Genomic DNA, 24,467 nt, shown 5'->3' with positions numbered 1-24,467 from the left:
GTAATTCTGCTTCACCAAACCTTTGCCAATAAAAGGAGAATATTCAGATGGAACTCCCAGTTTCTCTTTGGATGTCTGCTGTTTCTAGCTGCCTCAGTTGCCATAATTTCTCCTACCCCATAGTGTTCATTTCTTGTATTCTATTTTTGTTTTGCTAGAGCACCTCCTTAATCCACTTCCTTACAGAATGGATGGCTGACAGACTTCTTGGGTTTTTGCACGTAAAGTTCAAACATGCAATTACTTTGTTCTCATACTTATTGATAATTTGGGGTGTCTAGAATTCTAGGATCGTATAATTTTCCTTTTGAAATCAGAAAATATTCTCTATTATTTTCCAGAGTCTAGTATTGTTAATGAGGAGTTGGATATCCGTTTGATCCTTGTTCTATTGCAGGTAAACATCTTCTACTCTCTCCTCCTCTCCCTCCCTGGGCCTCATGTCCTGACGGTTTGATTTTTCGTTACACTAAACCCTGATCTGATTCTCTTCCAGTCTGCGTGCCCATATTGGGATCACCCCTTAGAAAACCTCAGGCTTTCTTTGGAGAGCGATTCTCAGATTTTAGCCCAGGAATAAAAGCATTCTCTGTGGCTCCTCCTTCTTGGGAAGACCCCTCACCTCTGTTGTCTTGCTGTGCAGTTTCCTCTGCTCTTTCGCATCAACCTGCTTTTGTCTGCCTTATGCCCTAAAAGCCCTGGCAGGCTTTCTTGTATTCGGCTAAATCCCTCTGTAAATTTTTAGCACCATGCACTACTATTCACCGTATTATTTTGGTGGTTCATTCACCACCAAAAAGTACCTTTTCTGACATTTTAACGGAGTTCTGGGAAGAATGGAGAGAAGGTACGGTGTACTTTATCACCGTTTTTAATTAAAAATCCTTTTAATTAATCTGGAGGCAGGGTCTCGCTCTGTTGCCCAGGATGGAGTGCAGTAGTGTGATCATGGCTGACTGCAGCCTCCACCTTCTGGGCTCAAGCCATACTCCTGTATCAGCTTCCTGAGTAGCTTGGACCACAGTCACGTACCACATTGACTGACTAATTTTTAAATTTTTTGTAGAGATGGGGTCTTGCCGTGTTGCCCAGACTGGTCTCGAACTCCTAGGCTCAAGCCATCCTCCCACCTTGGCCTCCCAAAGTGCTGAGCACACCATTATGCCTAGCCTAAAAGCCTTTTTAGATCACTCTCAGTGCCAAAATTAGTGCCTTGGTCACCTTTACCAGTAGCTGTTCTTGCTCTCCAGTGGAAATATCACTCAACATTATCAAGGAATTGGGATGAAATTAAATGAACCAGTTTAGGTACTTTTGATACATCAGTTCTTATGAGACATGTTATTCCTTATTTTGTAAGAGTGTGGCCATAGACTTAAAAATAGCTGGGTAACTTTGTTACACTTGCCTTGATGGTGTGTTGCAAGTTAGTTAAATTTCATATACTCTTAATCAGCACATCACCAATTAATAAAATGTTACTACTGCCTCAAAATTTAGGGGAGGTTCTATACATCTGTTTTGAAATAAAGATGGAGATGACTTAGGATACTTATAAGTTGTAGAAAAATTATGGCTCCTAAAACTATGAATTTTCATCATTGTATACCCAAACATTAAACTGGTGTGAAAATGAGAAAAAACTGACATTGAAATTATAAAAGCAGGAATATTGGCAATTGAAATCCATTCTAAATAAAACTGTCATTGATGATGAGCGAAATGCTGTTTCTGAGGATGAGGACTTTGTGGCCCCTACACGGGCACATTACTGAACTTTGCAGCTTTGCACCGGAGCCCCATTTCTTCGAACTGAATTAGACCTCTATACAGTCTAGTAACACCCCAGGTGTAGGTTATAAATTATAAATCTTAGTGCCCCGTAATAATTCACTTCGTAGGTTACCATGGACTAGCCCTTAGTTGTACTGAGAAAAGAAAGGCTGTGAAATTTTGTTGGTTAAGTGCCAAAGAAAGGATTGGGTTTTGGGTCATCTCATAGCCCATGGTGAGGACTGTCTTTGGCCTCTACCGTACAGATAAGTTTGCATGTCAGATGTTGGCACTCTTGTGGAGTATTGGGTTCTTTTGAGTATCTGATTAAATCCATTTACGTTTTTGCTGGAGAAATGCATCTGTGCATGTGAACGTACCATTTCATATATGATTTCACACTTCTCATGGGCTTCCGGAAGCTCATTCGTGAACCCTTGATTAAGAATGCCTGCTCTAGAGAGGAGCGTGAAGCTACACTTCTTCCGTCTCCTCCTGGCATTCACTCGGGATCCTCACAGGTGTGGAAAACACACTAAGGAGGCCTGCGAAGGCCAGATGTCTCCCTTTTGCCTTCTTTGGTTCTGTCCATGATGGCCTTATCATGGACACACCAGGACCCTCTGAGGACACCACCCCTACAACCACATTGCTCTGGGGCAACTCCCAAGCTTATTGTCCTACCCCAGCAAGGGCAGGAACGTGGAGAAGCTGTGTGCTGGGCCTTTACTTTCATTATTGGCGACAATGTTTTCATTTTATTAGCTTTATCCTCCAATTTTTTATCTTCCACAGGTCATGTATGTTTTGAGAACAGTGTGAGGTTTATTCTGCTGTGGAAATTTACAGAAATACCAGTTTGAATGATTGAGAAATCTAAGTTAAAGAACCCTTGAATAGAAATGTCGCTGTTCAGCGCATTGATCGATTCTCACATCTGAAGCCAGCTGTGTATTCTTGGTGTGTGTGTATTCAACTCAGGTGTGACCTACTGTCTTTTATATGTCCCTGGATTTAAATGTGCTAATTTTGTTATGATTTTTGTGTCTACGTTTATAAAAGCCACTAACAGTTCATTTCTGGCACATCCTTGACAGATCCTACTACCAAGATTATACTGGTCTCACAAAACGAGTTGGGAATGTTCCCTGGTTTTTGTTCGCTGGAATGCTGTGTGTAAGATTTGTGCTTTTCCTTTATTCAACCAGTGCTTTCACATGCTGCTTCCTTTTATAGCCACTCTTTTTTGCTACATATTCTTTCTCTACAAGAGCACAGCTCCTCTGGAATGTGTCCCTTGGGATTAACTGTCTCAGGTATGATTTGTGTGAAAACGTCTTTATTCTTATTGTGGAAAGACTGTGGTTAGGTGGGGAGTTTGTTTTCCTGTCTGCACGTTGAAGATCTCGTCCTGCTTCACTACCTGGTTTCTTCCCTGGACCCTGAGCATCTGCTCTCAGCCTGACTTTCCCCCTGTGCTCCCACGTCATTTCTCTGTGCTGTGTCTGGGTTCATGCTTATTTGTATTTAGTCTGCTGCAGGTTAGTTGGCCGAATCTGTTTCTGTGAGAGCTCCCATGCTTCTGGTATTTTCTGTCTCTTGTGTATCTCTGCACTGCTTTCTGGGTTATTGCTTCAGTTCTGCTGCCCAGTTCGGTCATTTTCTCTTTAGCTGTGTCTAATATGCTGCTAAAACCTGTCCACTGAGCTTTTAACGTTAGTCATTATAGCTATTATTTCTGGAGGGTCTCTCTGCTTCCCTGCCCCGCCAAGTCCAGTTGGTCATTCTTAGTTTACCTGTTTCCCAACTGTTTGTATCTCCTTAAGCAGTTGTTTGCTGTTCGTTTATGGTGTGTTTGACTTTTCCAGCATGCTCGAGGGTGTTTTCCGAGCTGTATCCCCTCCTCTCAGGCTATCGGCTTTCATCCCCCATTGTTGCTACTAATTCTTAGGACTAATAAAGCACTTCAAATGGCAGCTCCTGGCAAAAATTAGGAAGAAGGTGTCTTTGCTGTAGCACCCTCCGGTTGATTACTTTCTCCTGACCTGTACTTTACTTGCCGTGAGCATATCATGCCTCTGTACTTCCTGAAATAATTACTGTCTCGAAACAGTGAAATCTCATCAGTTGACCATAGTTGTAACTGCACACCCGTGTAATAGTATTGGCTTTATGCTCCTGCAAGGTAGAAAAGGAGAGTACTTAGTTTTTGGCAGAGCAGAGGCCCAATTTCCACGGTCTAATTAAATTATAATGATAAATATCACTTTAAAAGGAAACACAATTGCTTCATTTAATCAATATGATTATTACTGGCAAAGCAAATCCATCAAGTACTGTGAATGATAAATGTGTTTTAATACAACTTGCAGTGTACTTGCTGTTGGTACAAGGCGTGTTAAATCCTCAGTGGTCCCTCTTCATAGCATTGCTGTGGCACTGAAATTTCCCTTTGTTAGGAGATAGTGAGATATAAACCCATTGTGGAAACCCCTTCAGCTTGACGAATTTGTAGTCATGCTATTTTCAGAAGAGGATTTCCTGCAACTAGGAGCAGTCACCCAGAGAAAGCTCTGGAAAGGTGGTAGTGCTGGGGTTGAAGCTGAGCTGCCAGCCCCTGGCATGTCAGTGGGCGGAGGTGGGAGATGTGCAGAGCTGCCTATCCCACAGTACTTCCCTTTCCCCATCCACCCTTTCGGGTGGCTCACTCCCGACCAGTTTCACAGGATGGCTCAAGGCGAATGGAGAAAATGGCACAGGTTGAAACTTTTGGCCCTAGCTTGTGAGCTTGCTGCTTAGCACATCCAACCACGATCTCCTTGAACATAGTCTCCTCAGTCTCTCTTTTTTTGTGTGAGGAATATAAAGTTTCTAGTTGCCTTTTGCATAATCTCATAACTCTTCTGCACCTGTGGTTCCTTAGCTCTTATCTGAGACCGTGGCAGACAATTAGCTGGTTGCAGTGGTTGGTTAGTTGTTTCATGCGGTTGATCATACAGCAGGTACTTGGTCCCATTGTTATTGATAGTGCTGTGTAAATCAGTTGTCATTGCTGGCATTTTTTTTGCTTCATTGCCTAATTGTTTGTTTTCTAATACATTTGTATTATGAGATACCTTTCATAAAGATGGACACATATATAAGAGAATAATTTTAATTGTATGTCCTTGTAACTCTCACCCAGGTTAAATAGACATTGTGTACCTCACAGTTCCCTTCATGCTCCTCCCTGATGATAACTCCCCCTCATCCATATGACACATCTAATATATACTATGTGTGTATATATATATAAAATAATTATTATTATGAGACAGTGTTTTGCTCTGTGGCCCAGGCTGGAATGCAGTGGTGTGATCACAGCTCTCTGCAGCCTCAACTTCCCAGGCATAGGTGATCCTCCCACCACAGCTTCCAGAGCAGTTGGGATTATAGACATAAGCCACCACTCCTGGCTAATTTTTTTTACTTTTTGTAGAGATGGTGTCTCTCTGTGTTGCCCAGGCTGTTCTTGAACTCCTGGGCTCAAGCGATCCTCCCACCTGTCCCCCAAAGTGCTGGCTGGGCTTACAGGTGTGAGCCATCGTGCTGGCCTTTTTGTTTGTTTTTGAGACAGGGTCTCACTCTGTCCCTCAGGCTGGAGTGCAGTGGCAGGATTGTGGCTTACTGCAGCCTTGAACTCCCAGGCTCAAACAGTCCTTACGCCTTAGCCTGCTGAGTAGCTGGGACTACAGGCAGACACCACCATGCCTCGTTAATTTTTTATTTTTTGTAGAGATGGGGTCTCCATGTGTTGCCTAGGCTGATCTTGAACTCCTGGCCTCAAGTGATCCTCCTGCCTTGGTCTCCCAGAGTGCTGGGATTATAAGTGTGAGCCACTGTGTTTAGTGATATCCTATACTTTGAAATAATCCTGTCCTTTTCTTTTTAATTTTACCGTGTAAGAATGCATCCCCAATCAATGTAGTTCAGTTTTGCCTGTGATGGAACTTTATCTAAGGGGAGTCATCAATATATTCTTTTGTGTTTCTCTTGATTTATTAATGAGGTAGATTACCTAAATTGATTTTCATACATTAAATCATGTTTGCATTCCCATCATAAATTCAATTTAATCATGATTGATCACTTTAAAAAATATTATTGGATTGAGTGTGATCACATTTTGTATAGGATGTTTACATCTGTATTTGTAAGATTGACTTACTGCTTCCTTCTCATCTTCCTCACGGAAGTGTCGTGTTGAATGCTGGATTCACTTTCTAGAGAAGCCATTTAGGCGTGGAGTGTTCTTTCTAGGATGATTTTTGTTTACTGACTATAATCCATCCCTCCCTCCCTCCATTCCTTCCTTCCTTCCCTGCCTCTTCTTCTCTTTTCTTTTTCTTGAGACAAGGTCTCACTCTGTCTCCCAGGCTCTAGAGTGTGATGGTGCAATTTTGGCTCACTGCAGCCTCTGCCTCCTGGGCTCAAACGATCCTCCTGCCTCAGCCTTCTGAGTAGCTGTGACTACAGGTGCATGCCACCACACCTGGCTAATTTTCTTTATTTTTTTATAGAGACAGGCGTCACTATGTTGCCAGGACTGATCTTGAATTCCTGGGTTCAAGCAATCTGCCTGTCTCGGCCTCCCAAAGTGCTGGGATTCCATGCTTGAGCCACTGCACCTGGCTACCTGGCTTCTAATTCTTTAATGTTTGTGGTTTTGTCAGATTTTCTATTTCCTCCTGAGTCCGTGTTAATAGATTATATTTCTTTTCTTTTCTTTTTAAATGGTGATTTTTGTGTGTGTGACCGGGTCTCACTCTGGTTGCCCAGGCTGGAGTGCAGTGATGCAATCTCAGCTCACTGCAGCCTCGACCACTCAGGCTCAGGTGATTTCTCACACCTCAGCCTCTGAAGTAGCTGGGATGACAGCTGCGTGTTACCACACCTGGCTGATCTTTGTATTTTTAGGACAGATGGTTTTGCTATGTTGCTCAGGCTTGTCTTGAGCTCCTGGGCTCAAGTGATCCACCTGCCTCAGCCTCCCAGAGTGCTGGGATTACAGGCATGAGCCACCGCACCCAGCCTAATAAGTTGTATTTCTCTTGGAGTTTCTTTATTTAACCTAAGCTTACGAGCTTTTTGGAATAAAATTTATAAAGCCTCTTATTACATTTTTAGTGTTGTCAGAGTTTAAGTGATAATTCCATTTTGGTTTCTTTTGCTGCCTGATGACTCACTCCCAACTTAGTGGCATAAAACAACAATTGCTTTATAATGCCCAGCCAGGTAGCCTGAGTGTCTGGAGCTCTGGTTCTGGCTGTTGGCTGGCTTTCTTGGTTCTTCTCAGACATCTTTCTCTGACTAGACATCTTTCTCTGCATGTGGCCGCTGTGATCTCTTCAGAGCATCTGAGCTGGCTCCCCAGAGACGGTATTCCAAGAAACAGGAAGTAGAAGCAGACATCCTCTTCCGGTGCAGGTCTGGACCTGGCAGTACCACATCCACTGCATTCGATGGGCCAGAGCAGTCACCCGCCTGCTTGGACTCACTGGGGGCGAGTGAGATCTTCCCACACAAGGACAGGAGAGTCACAGCATTGTGGCCATCAGGCCTTCCTGCCCTCTGATTCAATTCCAAGGCTGGTTAATTTTGGGCTTTTCCTCTTGTGTTCCCTCTCTGTGTTTCCATGAGTCTTGCCAGAGATCACTGGTTCACTGCATTGTCTTTTCAAAGAACCAATGTTGATCTTTGTGTACCTGCCATTATATGTAATTAATACAGGTTGAATTTCTTACTAGTTCCTTTTTCTCTTTTCTTTGAGCTTACTTTGTTCTTCTTTCCCTGACTTGTTCAGGTAGGCCCTCTTTAATTTTTTTACTTCTATTCTAGTTTGAGCACCGAGCTATAAATGTCCCTCTGATGTACTGCTTTATCTGTGTGCCGCACAGTTCCGTACATAATCTTTTCTAGTTTTAACTTCTAAATATTTTCTGTTTTCTGCTGTGATTATTTTCTTTCGTAGAAGTGTATTGCTTAACTCTCAAACATATGGGGACTTTCTAGTTATACTTGGGTTATTAATTTCTAGGCTCATTGTATTGTGATCAGAGGATGAGCTCTGTCTGATTTCAGCCACTTGAAATATGTTGAGATTTTCTTTATGACTGGGATATGGTCTATTTTTAGAAGTGGCTCATGTGTCCTTGAGGAACTGATGTATGATGCACGTTAGGAGCAGTGTCTTGCTTGTGACCGCCATGCAGCTTGTTAATTGTGTTGTGCAGATCTTCCATCTCTCCTCTGTTTTGTTTTTTCAGCTGCTGTCTCTGCCACCTGCTCCTCTCCACTCCCTCCATGACAAAGAGACTCCGGTGTTTTTGACCATCTTTTGTTGCACCCCTACTGTGATCTTAGTCACGGGGCCAAGCACTCTGCATCTGTTCCTCCATTTAATCCTCGCGGCACCATCTGCGGCGGGTGTTCCTTGTGTCCTCATCCTGTCCTCATAGGAGCAAGCCTGGAAGGGGCTGAGTCACTGTTCAAGTCACACGGCTGCAAGGCTGTGGTCTAGGGTGGTGGCCTGGACCCCTCTTTCCTGGAAGCCATGCTTTTCCTGAAACCCCTTGCAATACCCCTGGCAAGTATGACAGTTTTACCTCAGTTGGTATGAGTATGCTCAAATTAGAGGCAACCATTCTCGCACTTGACGTTTACACTTTGCAACTTCCAGAACCTGCCCTGCGTATCACCTGCTCCCTCCCCAGAGTGGTTGGGCTTCCCATGCAGTTTCCCATCCTGTAGACGGCCCAGGGAGGTCGGATTTCTTGGCCAGGCTTGCAGAGTTGGTGGGACGTGATGTGGGCACTAGAAGAACCCAGTTCTGTAAATCTTGGTTTCATGTCCTTTCTGCTGTGTTTTTCTTTCTCTGTTTAGGCGGTGGACTTTTTGGTGTGTAAAGCTTCTAGAATGGATTTTACTTCTTTGTGGCTCTTTGGATTGAGAGAGGGGCTAGGTGCCATCTCCAGAGAAGCTTGCTTGGCTCATGCTCGCTGGGGGGCCTTGTTCTCTGCCCACTGGGGAGGGGCTGTGGTGGAGCTTGATTTGGATTGAGTGGAGGCAGCACTAAAGGTCAGAGGCCAACGTCCTTGCGCTTCTTGACACTCTCCACCCAGGCCTGCTGATTGGGACCGCTGTGGAGGGTGATTTGGGAACTTGAATCTGGTGTGGTGATGATGGGGGTCATTGACAGTGGGGACAGTTCTGGACATGTGGCCCTCATTCTCTGTGCTGGACAAGATGACTCTGTGACCTATAATTCCAGGCTGATAGAGCATTTTCAGTGACAGCCCATTTGACTTGGTTGTGCTAGTGCAGGACACAGGTGAGCCTGTCTCTGTGTCTTAGGTCTGTCCCAGCAGACGAGCTGACGTGTGTTCTAGATGAATATCAACTGGCCACAGGTGGGAGGTTTGGAAGGTAGCCTCCAATCTCCTCTGAGGACTGCAGCAGCGACCAGGGCAACAGGAACGCATTGTGATGGCCTGGCCAAGTCTGCATAGCGAGAGCCGAGCCACTTTCACGCGCACCTCATCCTCCACACTTCACCTCCTTCCTCCGAGTTCCCACTCAGAATCCCACTCACCCCTGGACACAGCTCCCAGAAACTTCTCTTTGGAATTCTACAGTGGAGAAACCCATCGCAGACTTCCCCTTCTTTTGGATATCAGTTTGCTTTTCAAGAAGAAAATGTTAATACTCCATAGTGAGGTTTTTAAGTATATTAGCATGTTGAGATATTTTCTCTAATGGCTTGCTGGTTGAAAACGCTTTCACACAGAGCAGAAATGAGATGGAGATACTGTTTCACAGCCTCTGCTTCAGAAGCAGACGGTGGCCTGTAGCTTCCAAACCTGGGCAGAGCAAGTGTGGGGATGGTGTGTCTCTGTACCTGGACTCACGTTCACATGTGTGCATTGTAGGGGCGTTTGCATATTTAATTGTAAAAAAGGATGAGTACATGTGAGATTCTGCCTGAGGCTCCACTCCTCAGTGTGTGGCCTGGTGCCGCCTGATGCCGAGATGTTGGACCGGCGACGATCTGGCTCCGTCTGTCGTGTGTGCCTCTCCCTGCTGCAGGCAGATGGAAGGAGACATGATGGATTGCGCGTATCCCCTTTACAGATTCAGAAGAATACATTTAAAATAACTTTAATTTGTATTTAGGAGACTTTTAATGGAGAGTATTTATTGTTATAGAGTTCACTTCTGAAATGGTGACAAAGCTTTTGATACTGAATCAAACAAGTTTGAAGTAATTGAATCTCTCTGTTATGCAGAGTGGAGTCTTTCCAGCTATCATGGAGAGCTTAAGGGGCGACTGAAGGAGATTGATGCTGGCCAACTGCAGAGTTCTAGTTACTTCAGTCCTGCTGAGATATCCTCTCAGTCCACTCGCACTGAAGGAAGCTGCCTTGGGATCAGAGCAGACATAAAGCTAGACAGATTTCAAGGTGAGTAAAAACCTGTAAAGATCTGATCAAATCTGACTGGTAGAAATGCCTTTTTCTTGATATAAACTGCTTAATTAAGCCTTTTGGCTTGCCTTTGAAAGATGCCTTATCGAATACTTCCCAGGACAGATGATCCGTTACTGTTGGTTCATTTCTAATTTTACTGCAGCCTTAGCTCACCCATGAGTCCCTCCTGCTGGTTCTGGGGCGGCGCCTGCTGCCCTCCGGTGGCGTGTGCAGCACCTGCTGCCCTCTTCGGGGTCAGTTCACCATTTATTGAGTCAGTGCTTCATGCCAGGCACTGGACTTGGTGCAAGCCTTTTACCATCAATTATTATTTTCTTAGGAGCAATTAAAAGAAAATTTTCCTGTAATCCCAGCACGTTGGGAGGCTGAGGCAGGCAGATTACTTGAGGCCAGGAGTTCGAGACCAGCCTGGCCAACATGACAAAACCCTGTCTCTACCAAAAATACAAAATTTAGCCGGGTGTGATGGTGCACGCCTGTAGTCCCAACCTCGGGAGACTGAGGCAGGAGAATTGCTTGAACCCAGGAGGTGGAGGCTGCAGTGAGCTGAGATCACGCCATTGCATTCCAGCCTGGGTGACAGAGCAAGACTCTTTCTAAAAAAAAATAAATAAAGCAAAAAAGAAAATTTCTTTAGTACTTGTTTTTGGTGACTATCCCATGATTCAGCATCTGCTTTTGAGAGAAGCTGTGACAAATACTAAAATCCCAGTAAAATTAGTATGGTGTCAGGTTAATTTACTTATGAGCAGTTGAGTGACTAACTCAGGAAGTCCAGTTGTACATTTCCAAGGAAGCTTGTTCATGGATTCAGATGAGATGAGGGGAAGGAGAAAGTGTCAGAGGGCTGCTGCTGGCTTGAAGAACGCAGGTGTGCTCCTGTGTTCATTTGCTCTGTGGATATTGACGAGCGCCCACTGGGCCTCAGATGCCCTCTGGGCATGACAGGGACCAGGAGCTTGCTTGGCAGCTTTCATGTGAGCCACTCACTAGACATGGAGGGAGGGGACAGACGTGTTCCCACCTGGGAGTTCTGGACAGCATGCAGAGCCGTGCAAAGGGAGCGGTCACCAGGGCGTGAGTGTGGACGGATGGGAGTGACTGGGAGCCTACAAGGGACACTGTCTTTGGGGAGTAGAGACATGCCCATGTCTGACTACTGGGTTTGAGTTTGTGCCAGCAAAGATCCTGCTTACCATTTTTGTCTATAAGTATCAGGAATTTCAGGTAACTGGTTCCCTAGTGAGACCTTTAAAGGAGGTTTTATCTTCAACCGATGCTTTTTTTTGGGGGTACACAGGCAGCCCAAGTATGGGAAGGTCAAAATCAGGTCACCTTTATTGTGGCTTGTGCCAGTGGGATGGAATTTTATTTTCAGCCGTAGCGCTGCTTTTAGCTTAATTAGTGATAGGAAATCAACTTCTCTGTGACCAGAGGTTATTGAAAGAGTGAGGATCCCAGAGTTGGAATGAGTCTGAAAGAGACATTGTGGTTTAATATTGCTAAGTTAAGTGTTGATTTGTGATTACCTATTTTTAACATGCCACAGAAGTAAAGCATTGCATTAATTATGCCATATATGTGAAATAGCAAGTATTTTTATCTAATGTAACTGTGCATTGGAGAAATGAATTATTTATAATCCTTTGCACCAATAAATTGTTCTTAAAAGCATAGAAAAAATAATCAGGCCAGAAGGAGATATCTAAAGCATGTGCTGAGAAAGCAAAACTGAAGAGCTGGAATTTATAAAATATTACGACATGATGAGTCACATCTCCTCCTCCTGATTCTGTGTTACTAAATGTTAGCTGCGAATAGAAATCGTGTATTTCCTTTTTTTCATAAAATAAGAGCTAATTTCGGCAGCAAACAGTTTGGTGTGTTGTTCTTTTCCCTTTTCAGGGTGGTTTAAATAAAAATAAATAAACATGAAAGATTTTGGCTGGAAAATCTTTGGAAGCACGGCCATCCTCAGCCTCACTGCACTGTCTGGTTTCCCTCTGAGCCTCCCTCCTGGTCCTGCCTTAGTGCTGTCTGTGCAGTGTAGCCACGGGTCGCACTGTAGGTGGGTGTGGGGTGTTATTTTTAGCTTTAGGCAGACTCATTGTTTTTGCCTTTCTTTTTGCTTGGAAAGACTGAAGTTATTTCTTGTGTTTTTATACATGAGATTATCTTCTGAGGCTGGAACACCTTGGGGGGATACACTAGGTAGAATTTCTATAGTAATTCCCCTGCTCAAGGGGAATTGCTGGGGAGGGCTTCAGGAAACCTTGACTCTTGTTTAAACTTGGAAAGCTTTCTTAGTCTTTCTCATTGCCACCACACACCACATCTTCTTTTTGTAACAAGTATTTATTAACTCATCTTTTTATTTTAAAATGAAGTTCATAGAAGATATTACCTTATATAATTATAGCCATATAATGTTAAAAAGCCATGTCATGCCCAAATGTAATATAAAGATAAATTGAAGATACATAATAAAATACTTTTCTATGCCACTGAGTGAATATTTAGGCACTGCTGCTTTCTCTTGGACCACTGAGTGGAGTGGGCCTGTCAGTGCAGGCAGTTATGGGGTACCGAGCCGGTGACCTGAAAACCGTAAGCAATAGAGCTGAGTGGCATTACTTTCTGAAATGGTGAACCCTGAGGGAAGCAGTGTTCGGTCTTCCCTGTCTCTAGATAGTCTCTGTGTTTCTGGAACATTGAGTATGTGTTAAAAGTATAGAAAAACACATTGTGTGAATCCACAACTCAGCTGGGCCTGGGCTTAGAGAATTATGAACAGCCTTTCCACCTGCATGGAAGTCCTTTTGTGCAGGACCATTCTTTGTTTCCGGGCTGGCCCTGCTCCCTCCAGGAGGTTTAGGAGTGCCCATGTCACTATGGCGCCTAAGCCACTTCTCACGTTGCTACCTGTTGCTACCACCAGGCATCGCTGCTGCCTCCTGCTCTGTGCACAGTGTGGTGTGGCCGCCTGACCGACTGGTCAGGAACTAGAGTTCTCTTGAAGCCTTGACTGAAAGGAGAAGTGAGGAGGGGCATGGAGCCCAGTGCCAAGAGGCAGCTGCATCTTTAGGGGCTAGGGCTTTTCACGGGGGCTCTAGGGGCCAGAAGGAGGGAGCCGTCATTCAAGGCTTACACAGTGTGGAGGTGCCCTCCCTGGGGTGTCCTGTGTGCTGACCTCTGTCCTGGTGCCTGGCGGCGTCTTGGTGCAGAGCTCCGTGAGCCTCTGCAGGGTTCTTCTCTGCGTGGAGGTTCTGGAGATGGGCAGGCCGGGTGGATGGTCAGGCCAACGAGGGCCTTCGAATGAAGCACATTATTGTGAGGACACTAATTCTGGGTCCTCAGATATTGTGACAAAAACTTGACATTTTTCTTCCTTCAAAGTAATTTACTGACTGAAACAACCAACTGAGCAAAGGTGATGTTTTAGTATCTAAATATTTCGAAAGATTACTGACATAGAGTAAAAATTTGGCTAAGAACGAGAAGTCTCTCTGAATGTGCTTTTCTGGCGTGACCCCTGTCACCAGGAAGCTGCCTGTGTGGTGTTGGGCCTGATTGATTTGCATCCGCTCAGAGGCGCTCAGGCACATGGCGTCCTATTGGAAGGTCAGCAGAGGGGCAGGGGGAGAGCAGCTGGCCAGGTCAGAGGATTCATTTCTGTCTGAAGCTTTGTGAGGAACTAAGATGGCTTTTCCAGTAGCCTCTGTTATTCCAGAGAGTTTTCAGATTGCTTTTACTTGTTCTTCTACCCTGGCACTAGGAAGCCAGACCCAAGAAATGTATCCACACCAGGTTTTGCCCATAGTCTTTAAAAATGTTGAACTTCTTTAACTTGAGGCCCTCACAATTTTCTGGGCCCCCATAAAGTATAGAACAGGGACCAGGCCTGCTCCCTTGTGGGGCTGGGTGGGCATTGGCTCCACAGGGCACAGATCCTTCCTGTGGATGAGCTTAGGGGATGTGAGATTCACTTTCAGATGTGACACTCCAGATGTGGGATTGGTGGCACTTTTTTTTTGTCCAGTTACATCCAATTATAAAGGAGGACACATTCTTACTGAACCTATGCAATAAACTCCATTGTCAGGAAGAGTAAAGTGTCTTAGCATGAGTATTCCTGAATTCTGAAAGTTCAGGAGAGTTAAGATGTCACCTAAACAGTGTTTTATTTCAGCTTTGAAAGCAGAGAGCAGAGTCTACTGAATTTAGGGCTAGAGATAGACGAAGAAGAAAGAAAAGGGGCTTCCTTGTGCGCACATTGGAAAATACACCATTAAAGAGAGTACTAACAATATTCCAAAGCCACAATCAGCGTTTCCGTGCCAGCTCCTCCAGTCCTACTTCCTGTCTGCTGGGTGGTGGCTCATCTGTCAAGTTTTCATAGTCATGTGCTTCTGGGTGCAAAGCCATGGTGAGCCCAGCTCATTTCCCTGGTGGAATCGGACAGTTGTCGAAGGGGTGTCAGCCTCTGTTCAGAAGCCTGAGCCCCTGATTCTGTTCCTTGAAGTGTCAGTAGTTAAGGTGCCTGTATTGAGCAGGGGCTGCCGTCGCATCTGACTGAGGGTGCTCTTCAAGCCCATTGGCTCTTGGCAGAGCTCAGTTCCTTGTGGCCATAGGCCTGTGGCGCTTGGCTCCTGGAGACTGCTCATAGCCCCTGCCCGGTGGCCCTTTTCCCAGCATGGCAGTTTGCCTCCCAAGGCGTCTACGCGAGAGTCTCCCCTCTTCCTTTCCTCTCTGACTTCTCCCATCCTTCAGGGGTTTACCTGATCAGGCCAGGCCCACCCAGGAAGATCTCCCTTTTGATGAACTCAGTCAGCTGATGAGATGCCTTAATTGCATCTGTAAAATCCCTTCACCTTTGCCTTATGCAACACTATCTCCCATCATGTTCACAGTTCCTCCCACCTGCAAGGCAGGGGAGTGTACACGGTGTGTATCCCAGGGGCAGGATGCTAACACTACACTGAGAAAAGAATTTGTCATACCTGTGCCTGACAGGTGTGTACCTGAAAGAGGTGTGTGCCCGATGGTGTGTGCGCCCGATGGATGGGTGTATGCCCGACAGTGGTGTGTGCGCCTGACAGGAGTGAATGTGTCTGACATGGGTGTGTGAGTGCCCGGCAGGGGTATGTGCACTTGGGGTGTGTGCGCCTGATGTGGGTGTGTGCACCTGGCAGAGGTGTGTGTGCCCAGCAGAGGCATATGCCTGACAGAGGCCTGGGTTAGTGTTCAGGGTCCACAGTACATGAAGAATCCTACAGATCCCCATGGACAAGGCAGTACAGTGGAATTTGGGGCAAAAGACTTGCACAGATTTTTTTTTTTTCTTTTTTTTTTTTTTACAAAAGATGAAATTGAAATGGCCAGTGAGCACACGCTCATTCATCCAGCGAGCATTGAGGACCCCCTAGAGGCTGGGCCCACGAGTGGTGAAGATCCCAAGGATGAAGACGCCTTGCCATCTAGGTCAGTGGGTGATGGCAGTCGTGGTCAGGCGCACCCAGCACCACATCCCTGGCTGCTGCTGACAGCTGGGTGAGTCCTGCCAGTCAGCAGGACCACCGTGTGACATCCGCCTGTCAGCAGGACCACCGTGTGACGCCCGCCTGTCAGTGCACACAGATACGGGGTCCTGAGTTGGTGACCTCAAAACCGTAAGCGATAGATGGACAGAGTAGCCCCTAATGAAGCGGAAAGACTGGAAGAGACAGGACCTAATTTAGGTCGAAAAGCAAAGTGAGGCCTCAGAAAATGAAGGCAGAGTGCAAGAAAGGCTTTCCAGTACTGACAAGCCTGCTATCCACATTTCAAAATGTATTAGAGAAATTGGAAAAAAACATGCCGAGTGTGGAATGTCAGCAGAAAGGTGTGGCCATGGTCAAGAGGGCCCTCCGTGGGTCCTGTGGTCCTGGACTGCAGGTGGGCCCTGTGGAGACTTGCTGCCCCTCCCCCTCCCTGGTGGGTCCTCTGTGATGGGGTGGGTGAAGCTGAATGTTGTCCTGAAAATCTGACCCTGCACAGCCCCTTCCAAAGACCCTTCTAATTTTAGAGGCCACCAGCAGCCACGGGACTGGGCAGCATCAGAGCAGGGACACAGTGCGAGTCATACGTGCCTGTGTTCATCCTGTGATGGCCCCGGGCCCATGGGGGTAGGAGGGATCAGAGGGATCAGAGGGAGGGGAGGAAAACCAGGGGAAGGAGTGGAGGACCATGAACTCCCTCCCCTGCTTGGTGGCTGGCTGCCATGAGGACTCGCTCTCTTAGGACAAGTCCACTGGTCTCCGAGCTGTGGTTCTGGCCTCCTGTCAGGTGCCCTGCTTTCCAGTCTTCCAGCAAGCTCTACATAGTGGGCAGGGAGACCCTGCTCTTAAAAACAGGGGGACCCTTAGCACTTCCTCAGACCTGGGGCCTCAGCCTGAGCTGAGATGACAGGGAAAAATTACAGATACACCAGATTTAGGGAAAATAACATCAAGTGGTGCAATTAAGCGGAACTGCTGCTTGTGAAGTGAGCTGTGGAGTCATGGTGTTTGCTGTACCCGGCATCATGTTTCAGAACCTATAGCAGTGCTCAAGAGAGAGTCATTCCTTTAACAACAGACATGTACTGAGCCCCTGTGGGGAGGCACTGACTGAGGCCTGGGGACAAATGTGGGGACAGACCAGTCCTGTGGTGACAGCTATTGGGGGGTAGAAAACAGTAGAGCTGCCCCGCCAGCCAGCGACTGCTGGGAGAGCAGGGGTGTTCCTGAACCCAGAGGAGGTACCCGGCCGCTCTCCCCCAGGTTGCTTGGTGGGTGCGCTGCAGGGAGAAGCCCGCCCCAGCTGGTGTCCACAGGGGCCAGGGACACTGGTAGGTGTGGAACAAGGGAGTTTGTGACTGGGATTGTTTTCCACTTAAAACATAAGAAATAATCTGAGTAAAGCTTGGTTTAAACAGCATCAAGTTAAATAAATTCCTAAGAAGTGGTTGGATTCCCAGTTTATATGTGACTTTTAAGGTTCTGAAGAAGTACACAATTAACCGCAGAAGTATGACTTGAATAGATAAGAATTTAACAAAATATACACTGTTGAGTGTAAAATAATAAAGATCTGAAGTTCTTAGAAACTGGTAATTTTTTTTAGCTTTGTTGTGCTCTGAGCATGACTGAACTAAAAGTAATGAATCCAGATACCTTGAAGACTGGTGTGTGTGAAAGGAAAGAAGTGAGAAGATTCATGTGTACATCCAGGACAATCTGAATTTACTTCTGTTCAGTATTTCCCGAAGGCTTTTTCTACGTGGAGGGACTTGGAGTGACACAGCAGCTCCCTCTTGTGGACAGATTCCCCCATGTAAGGCACTGGAGGCCGAGGTTCCAGCCTGCAGCCCCTTGTGATCCCGGTATGTGGAGAGTTCTGGAAGACTGATGACTCCTAACCCCCTTCTTAACTTATGCCTACCCATGCTGGTGGTGGGGGTGGGGCTCTTGGCCATTCCTGCCCCCTGGCCGCCCTTCCTTGGTCTGAGGGTGCATGAGTGGCACTTCGGATGTGGCAGGAGCTTTATGCTTTAGTGACCCTGAAGAGTGAAGGCCCATTAATCCAATTTAAAGTAAAACATTTGAAGTCTCTGCAGAGGGCGGCGTGAGGATGTCTGCATTCAGTGACAGAGGTCGGCCTCTGCCTTGCCTCTGATTGAGGCACTAAGGGTTCAGATGCAGTCTCTGCCCGCTGCGTGTGAACGGCCCGGTGGGTGTGGAGGGGAGGAATCCTTTGATGATGGTGGCACTGTGAGGAAAGTGGGGACGGAAGGAGGTGTGCCCAGGAGGCAGGGGAGGAGAGTTCCTGGATGTAGGGTTGGGGCAAGTCTGGAAAACTAGGTGTGTTTTCCAGGCAGATGGCTTGGGAGGTGGGCGCCCTAGGCAGGAGGGGCTCAGGATATGACTCCAGAAGCCTGGTGGGCCGGAGAGTGGGGAGAGGCTGGGCCTGCTGGTGCCAGGAGAAGAGCAGACCTGTGCTTAATTTCAGTTTCTCTGGAAGTGATGCCCTCAAACTTAGAAGGGCTTTTGATGAGAAGCAATAGAGTATAGCTCTTGCCCTCCTCAGCGGCATCACTGATTTTTTAAAATGCATTTTTGATATTTGTATTTCTGTATTAATTAGTATTAGGATTGGCTATAAGTGACAGAGATGCAACATAGTAGGAGCTTAACCAAGAGAAAGGGCTGCATCCTGCACTTGCTATGGTTTGATTTATGAACTTGAGACATTATCTGTGCACTGTTAGTTCACGTGGAGGAGGATTTAGCTCCCTGACATTTCTCCAACCTTCTTTTCCTGTATCATTTAGATTGATTCTGGGTGAAAGTCACAACATGACTCACAGTATCTTACACACCTTGGACGTATACACACGCTTATTGTGTCATAGGTAATCCAGAGGGAGGAGTTTGCTAGAGCTGGTTCCGAGTTCAGCCGTGTTAGGGCTCTGGGCCAGTATCACTGCAGTACAGCAGCAGCAGCTTTAGACGTCACATCTGTGTTTGAGGCAGGAACAACTGAGAAGGAGCAGGCAGTGGAGCTCTTGTCTGTTCCTTTTGTCAGAGGCATTGCCCCCAGCATATTTTCACTTGGCCAGAACTGTATCTTTCTCCTTGGCCAGAATTGTTTTGTAGCCAGCTTTAGTCACAAAAGAGACTGAGAAAATGAGCCTTTCATTCTTGTGGCACCCTTGGTAGAGGGGCATGGGAAAGGGGCTCGAGGGTGAGCGCTGGGTCAGTTTACCAAGCTTGAAGCCATGCCCCTCCGCTGGTCATCCTAGAGACTGAGCGGCCCATGTGCTTGTGGCCTGTGGGCGCTGGGCGGCCTCTCAGTTTCCTCCGTGGAAGGCAGCAGGAGCACTTATCTGGCCCTCACCTCCTCGGTGGTGTCAGTTTGTCTGAGCTCTGTCAGTTTGTTGTCTTCTTTTTTTTTTCTTTTTTTTTAAGACAGAGTCTCGCTCTGTTGCCAGGCTGGAGTGCAGTGGCACAATCTCGGCTCACTGCAACCTCCACCTCTCAGGTTCAAGCAATTCTCCTGCCTCAGCCTCCTGAGTAACTGAGACTACAGGTGTCCGCCACCACGCCTGCCTAATTTTTGTAGTTTTTGTAGAGACAGAGTTTTGCTGTATTGCCCAGGCTGATCTTGAACTCCTGGGCTCAGGTGATCCACCCACCTCCGCCTCCCACTGTGCTGGGATTACCAAAGTAGAAAACTTTTTCTGTTCTGTAACTTTGGTTCAATCAAAGTTCCAAATTCATACGTGGCACTGACATTATTATGACGATTGCTGAAAGTCACGCCACAGTTTAATTTGCTTTATACTTGGATTTGGTGTACTTGATTTTTTGGTTCCGTTTTCTCTTTTCCCGTATTCTTGCCTGGCATGGAGTGGTAGAGCGGAGTGGGGAATGGAGTTGAGTTTGGATCCAGCAGTCGAGCAAGTGCCTCGATCCCCGCTCCACTTCCTCCTCTGTCGCGTGGGGCGGGGAAGGTGCCCATCGGGCGCGGCGAGCGCGGTGAGTGGTAGTGTGGGGCCCTATGCGCCTGTGGGCCCTGAGCATCAGCACTTCTGCCTCTCCGTGTCCTCTTGTTGAGAGGGACCACTGCCTTTCTTATGCTGTCTCCAGCCTTTTCTAGCTTATTCATTCTGTTTCTTGGAACCCATTTAATTCATTCTTCTTGAAATACATGTATTTTCTATTTTATTTCAAATTGAGACTTACCTTTCTTACAGAATTGGTTTTCTTCTGGAATTTCTGATTTTTTTTTAAACTGTATTTACTGAGGTAAAATGTACAGACAATAAAAGTCTTTTTTTTTTTTCTTCACAGAGTCCTTGATGCCCAGGCTGGATTGCAATGGTATGATCTCTGCTCACTGCAACCTCTGCCTTTCGGGCTCAAGCGATTCTCCTGCCTCAACCTCCTGAGTAGCTGGGATTACAGGCACCTGCCACCACGCCCAGCTAGTTTTTGTATTTTTAGTAGAGACGGAGTGTCACCATGTTGGCCCGGCTGGTCTCGAACTCCTGGACCTCGGGTGATCCACCCGCCTCGACCCAGCCAAAAGTCATTCTTCTAAAGTGTGCACTCTGATATATTCTGACGAATGTGTGCCAGTGGCACTCCATCAAGCAGTCGGGGTAGAGAACATTCTTCTTACCCCAAAAACTTTCCTCTCACCCCATGCAGGTGTCCTACCCATCAGGGCCCAGGGCGACATTTTCTGATGTTGCTGTCCTGTCAGATGGTTTGTATTCAGCAGAGCACCCGGACCAGGCTGTGAGGTACAGGTTGCCCATGCCTGGTAGCTTCCGGGTGGCTCCTGGCTTGGTTGCTCTGGCATGGAGCGTTGAGTGACCTCTGCAAAACAGCAGATGGTGCTGTAGGGCAGCTTCTAAGACTCAGTGGCGGAGGCTCAGTGGAATTTGAGTGGTGTTCTGAGCAGTGGCCACTAGGACAAACCTCCTGTCTTTACACCATCTGTGCGTGTGTATGTGTGTGTGTGTGTGTGTGTTTGCATTCCCAATGTGCGTCCAGAAGCCTGTTTCCTTCAGAAAACTTTCTGGTCCCTGGCTTTGTTTTCACCATTTAGAGGATCCATGAGGCAGTGAGATGGAATCCTTATAGCTGGTTTAATTCAGTGAGTGATCTGAATGGTAAATAAAATTTTATCAAGCAATTTATAAATTTGATAAACTAAGTCCGTGGAAGGGGCTTATTGTGTTATGGAATGAGAAGTTTTGCACATCTTTTGCAGTTCAAAAAACTGTGGCCGACTGTGGTGGCTCAAGCCTATAATCCCAGAACTTTGGGAGGCTGAGACAGGAGGATTACTGAAGCCCAGGAGTTTGAGACTAGCCTGGGTAACATGGTGAAACCCTGTCTGTACAAACAATAAAAGTAAAAATAAATTAGCCAGGCATGGTGGCGCATGCTTATAGTTCCAGCTACTCGAGAGGCTGAGGTGGGAGAATTGCCTGATCCCAGGAGACAGGTGGCAATGAGCCGAGATCGCGCCACTGCACTCCAGCCTGGGCGGCAGAGTGAGACCCTGTCTCAAAAAAAAAAAAAAAAAAAAAAAAAGTTGTTACTTTGCTTGTATAGTATTTGTGTAACATAATTTTGTGATTCTATTGTTTTAAGCTTAATATTCCAAATAGGTAATAATTATGTTAAAATGCAAAAAATTAGCCTATACTCCCTTGATCTAAATATGTAGTAACAGTTTTACAGAATATATTTCAAAGGATTGGCATTCTGTTTTATTTTTAATAGCCAATTATAGAAAACATTGTTTTTAAATAATGCCTAAGAATCTTTAAAGAAATACCTGTCGATGTATGTCCCAGTTTAGTATCAAATTTGTATTCAGAGCTCGTAAGAATTTAAAAAGTTTCCCAGAGTCTGTAAATGGGAATGGAGCTGTCCTTGGAGGGTGCTAGTCCTCCTACATTTGAGTCGTCCTCTGCTGCTGGCATAGTACCACCTGAACTACCTGTGGGCCACCTGAGCTACCCCAGGGTCACCTTAGCATCCCCGGGTCGCCTTAGCCACCCCTGGGCCATGTTAGCCACCGCAGGGTCACCTTAGTCATCGCAGGGTCTCCTTAGCCACCTGTGGGTTACCTCAGCCACCTGTGAGTAACCTTTAGCTACCCCAGGATCACCTCAGCCATTTGTTGGTCACCTTAGCCACCCTCTCACCTTAGTCACTCATGGTCATATTAGCTGTTTGTGGGTCCCCTTAGCCACCCCTGGGCCACCGTAGCCACCTCTGGGTCTCCTAAGCCACCCTGGGCCACCTTAGCCACTCCGGGTCACCTTACCTACCCTGGGTTGCCTGAGCCACCCTTGGTCACTGTCTGTGGCTGCTTGCTTGCTTTAAGCCACGTTATGCTACCGCAGCTAATTAAGGTCCCTCAAGTCAAGTGTCTCCTTTTTTTGGCTCCTGCCTTTTTGTTGTTTTTCAAATCGAACACCTGCTATACTAATTTGAGAAGTGTAGACTTTGATTTTTAACCCTAAGTTGCCTGGTAAAGTCACCTTTAAAGCCAATGGAAAAAGCTTAATTGAATTCATTTGTGTGAAGAAGTGGAGGAATGTTGCAAGTAGACTGAAAGTTGTACTTAGTCTGTTCTGTTTGAAACATTCTCATTCAGAAAACAGAAATGTGTTAATATAAAGAAATATGTATATGTTATTTGACTTAATATTGTAAGGAATCTTAATAAAATAAACTCAAGTAGTTTTGTTTTTTCTTTTTTGTTTTTGAGACAGAGTCTCGCTCTGTTGCCCAGGCTGGAGTGCAGTGGTGCTATCTCGGCTCACTGCGAGCTCTGCCTCCCGGGTTCACCCCACTCTCCTGCCTCAGCCTCCCAAGTAGCTGGGACTACAGGTACCCGCCACTACGCCCGGCTAATTTTTTTATTTTTTTTTCAGTAGAGACAGGGTTTCACCATGTTAACCAGGATGGTCTCGATCTCCTGACCTCGTGATCTGCCCACCTCGGCCTCCCAAAGTGCTGGGATTACAGGCGTGAGCCAGCGCGCCCGGCTGTGTTTTTTCTTTAATTGGGCCGCATTGTAGCAGGGTGGAGTGTGGGTCTCCAGGTTGGAGAGCTCTGGGTTTGGAGTGGGTCCTAGTACATGGCCAGCATGTGACCTTGGTCAGCGACTCAGCCCAGCTGACTGCCAGGCTCCTCCTCATGAGGTGGTGGGAGCCATGTGGTATCTGTCTACTGGGGGTGCAGCTGCTGCAGCCTAAGCAGTATCCTCACTTGGTACCCCATGAACTCAGGGGTGTGTCCTGGCTCTGTCATGTGTTTTGCAGAGGGGGCATCTGAGGAGCCCAGAAGGTAAGAAATTGCCTAAGGCCCTTGGCTAGTAGAAGAGAGAGCAGGGCTTTGACCAGGGGGACCAGCTCGTGACTCTGTGCTGGTTACTGCTTTGCCGAAACCATGGCCATGCTGCACAGCTGTGCAGGCTCCACCCACAAAGGCCAAAGCTCAGATGGCATCTATGATGCTTGTAAAACAGATAGCAGCCATGTCCAGGCTGCTGCTCTGAAACCTCAGTCTCCTTTACTGAGATTTGATGACGTTTAAATGAGCAAATGCATGTGTAGTGATTGGCAGGTGGCCATCACTCAACCGACTTTTCCTGTGCCCTCTGCTTTGGCAGGTGCCCTTCCTGGCTCCCTGCTTCTTCCTCTCCTAACCTCCTGGCAGTATGCTCCTCACTCAGGAATTGCACCCAGCCTCACCTCTATGGGTGAGTGCCACACCTGTGTCTCCAGCCCACACCTTCCCCCTGCTCCTCAGACTCAGACCCCAAGGCCAGCAGCATCTTCTGTCAGGCGTCTGTAGACCTCCACAACTTAAGGTTCCAAATTCTCATTCCCTTGCTCTTGCCATAATCTTCCCATCTCAGCAGCTCTTTCCTTCCAGGCGCTCAGGCTGAAGGCAGCCTATCCTTTCTCTTCTATTCCACATGGCAGCCAGGAGGCCTGTGGGCAGTGCCTTCAGAACATGCCTCCTGTGCCCCTGTCCCCAACTCTGGCCTGAGTGTTCCTTTTAAAACTAGATCAGAGCTAGATTAAAGCCCGTGTTCAAGATGCTGCCACAGTCTCTTGCCACCATGTGACTGCCATGTCCTCACTGTGGCCCAGGAGGTCCCATGTGCAGAGTGGCCTCCATCTCTTCTCACTCTCTCTTACCTGTGCTGCTGTCAGTCTGGCTGCCTGGCTGTTCCTGGGCGGTTTCAGGTGCTGCAGCTACCTAGAACCTTCCATCTTCCCTTCCAGAACACTCTTGCCAGCTGTCTTATGGCCACCTTCCTCACCACCTTGAAGTTTGTTGCAGTCTTTTCCAAAATGGCATAGCCACTACTGCCTTCCCACATCCAGCCATCTTCCTAGAGTAACAGTCACTGTTGTCCATTGACACTTGATGGCATTTAATCTTTTATGACACCCATTGTCAGTTGTCTTTTTTTTCCTTATTAGGACATAAGCTCCAGGAAAGCAGATGTTAACGTCTTTTTGTTCACTGATGTATCTCAGGCATTTAGGATAGTACTGGCACATAGCAGATGCTCAGTAAATAGGTAGATGAATGAATATTTGCTACT

Source organism: Mandrillus leucophaeus, unplaced genomic scaffold, assembly GCF_000951045.1.
Source record: "Mandrillus leucophaeus isolate KB7577 unplaced genomic scaffold, Mleu.le_1.0 Scaffold69, whole genome shotgun sequence".
NCBI lineage: Eukaryota > Metazoa > Chordata > Mammalia > Primates > Cercopithecidae > Mandrillus > Mandrillus leucophaeus.
The sequence above is the reverse complement of the archived record's forward strand: the minus strand, read 5'-3'. Positions refer to the sequence as shown.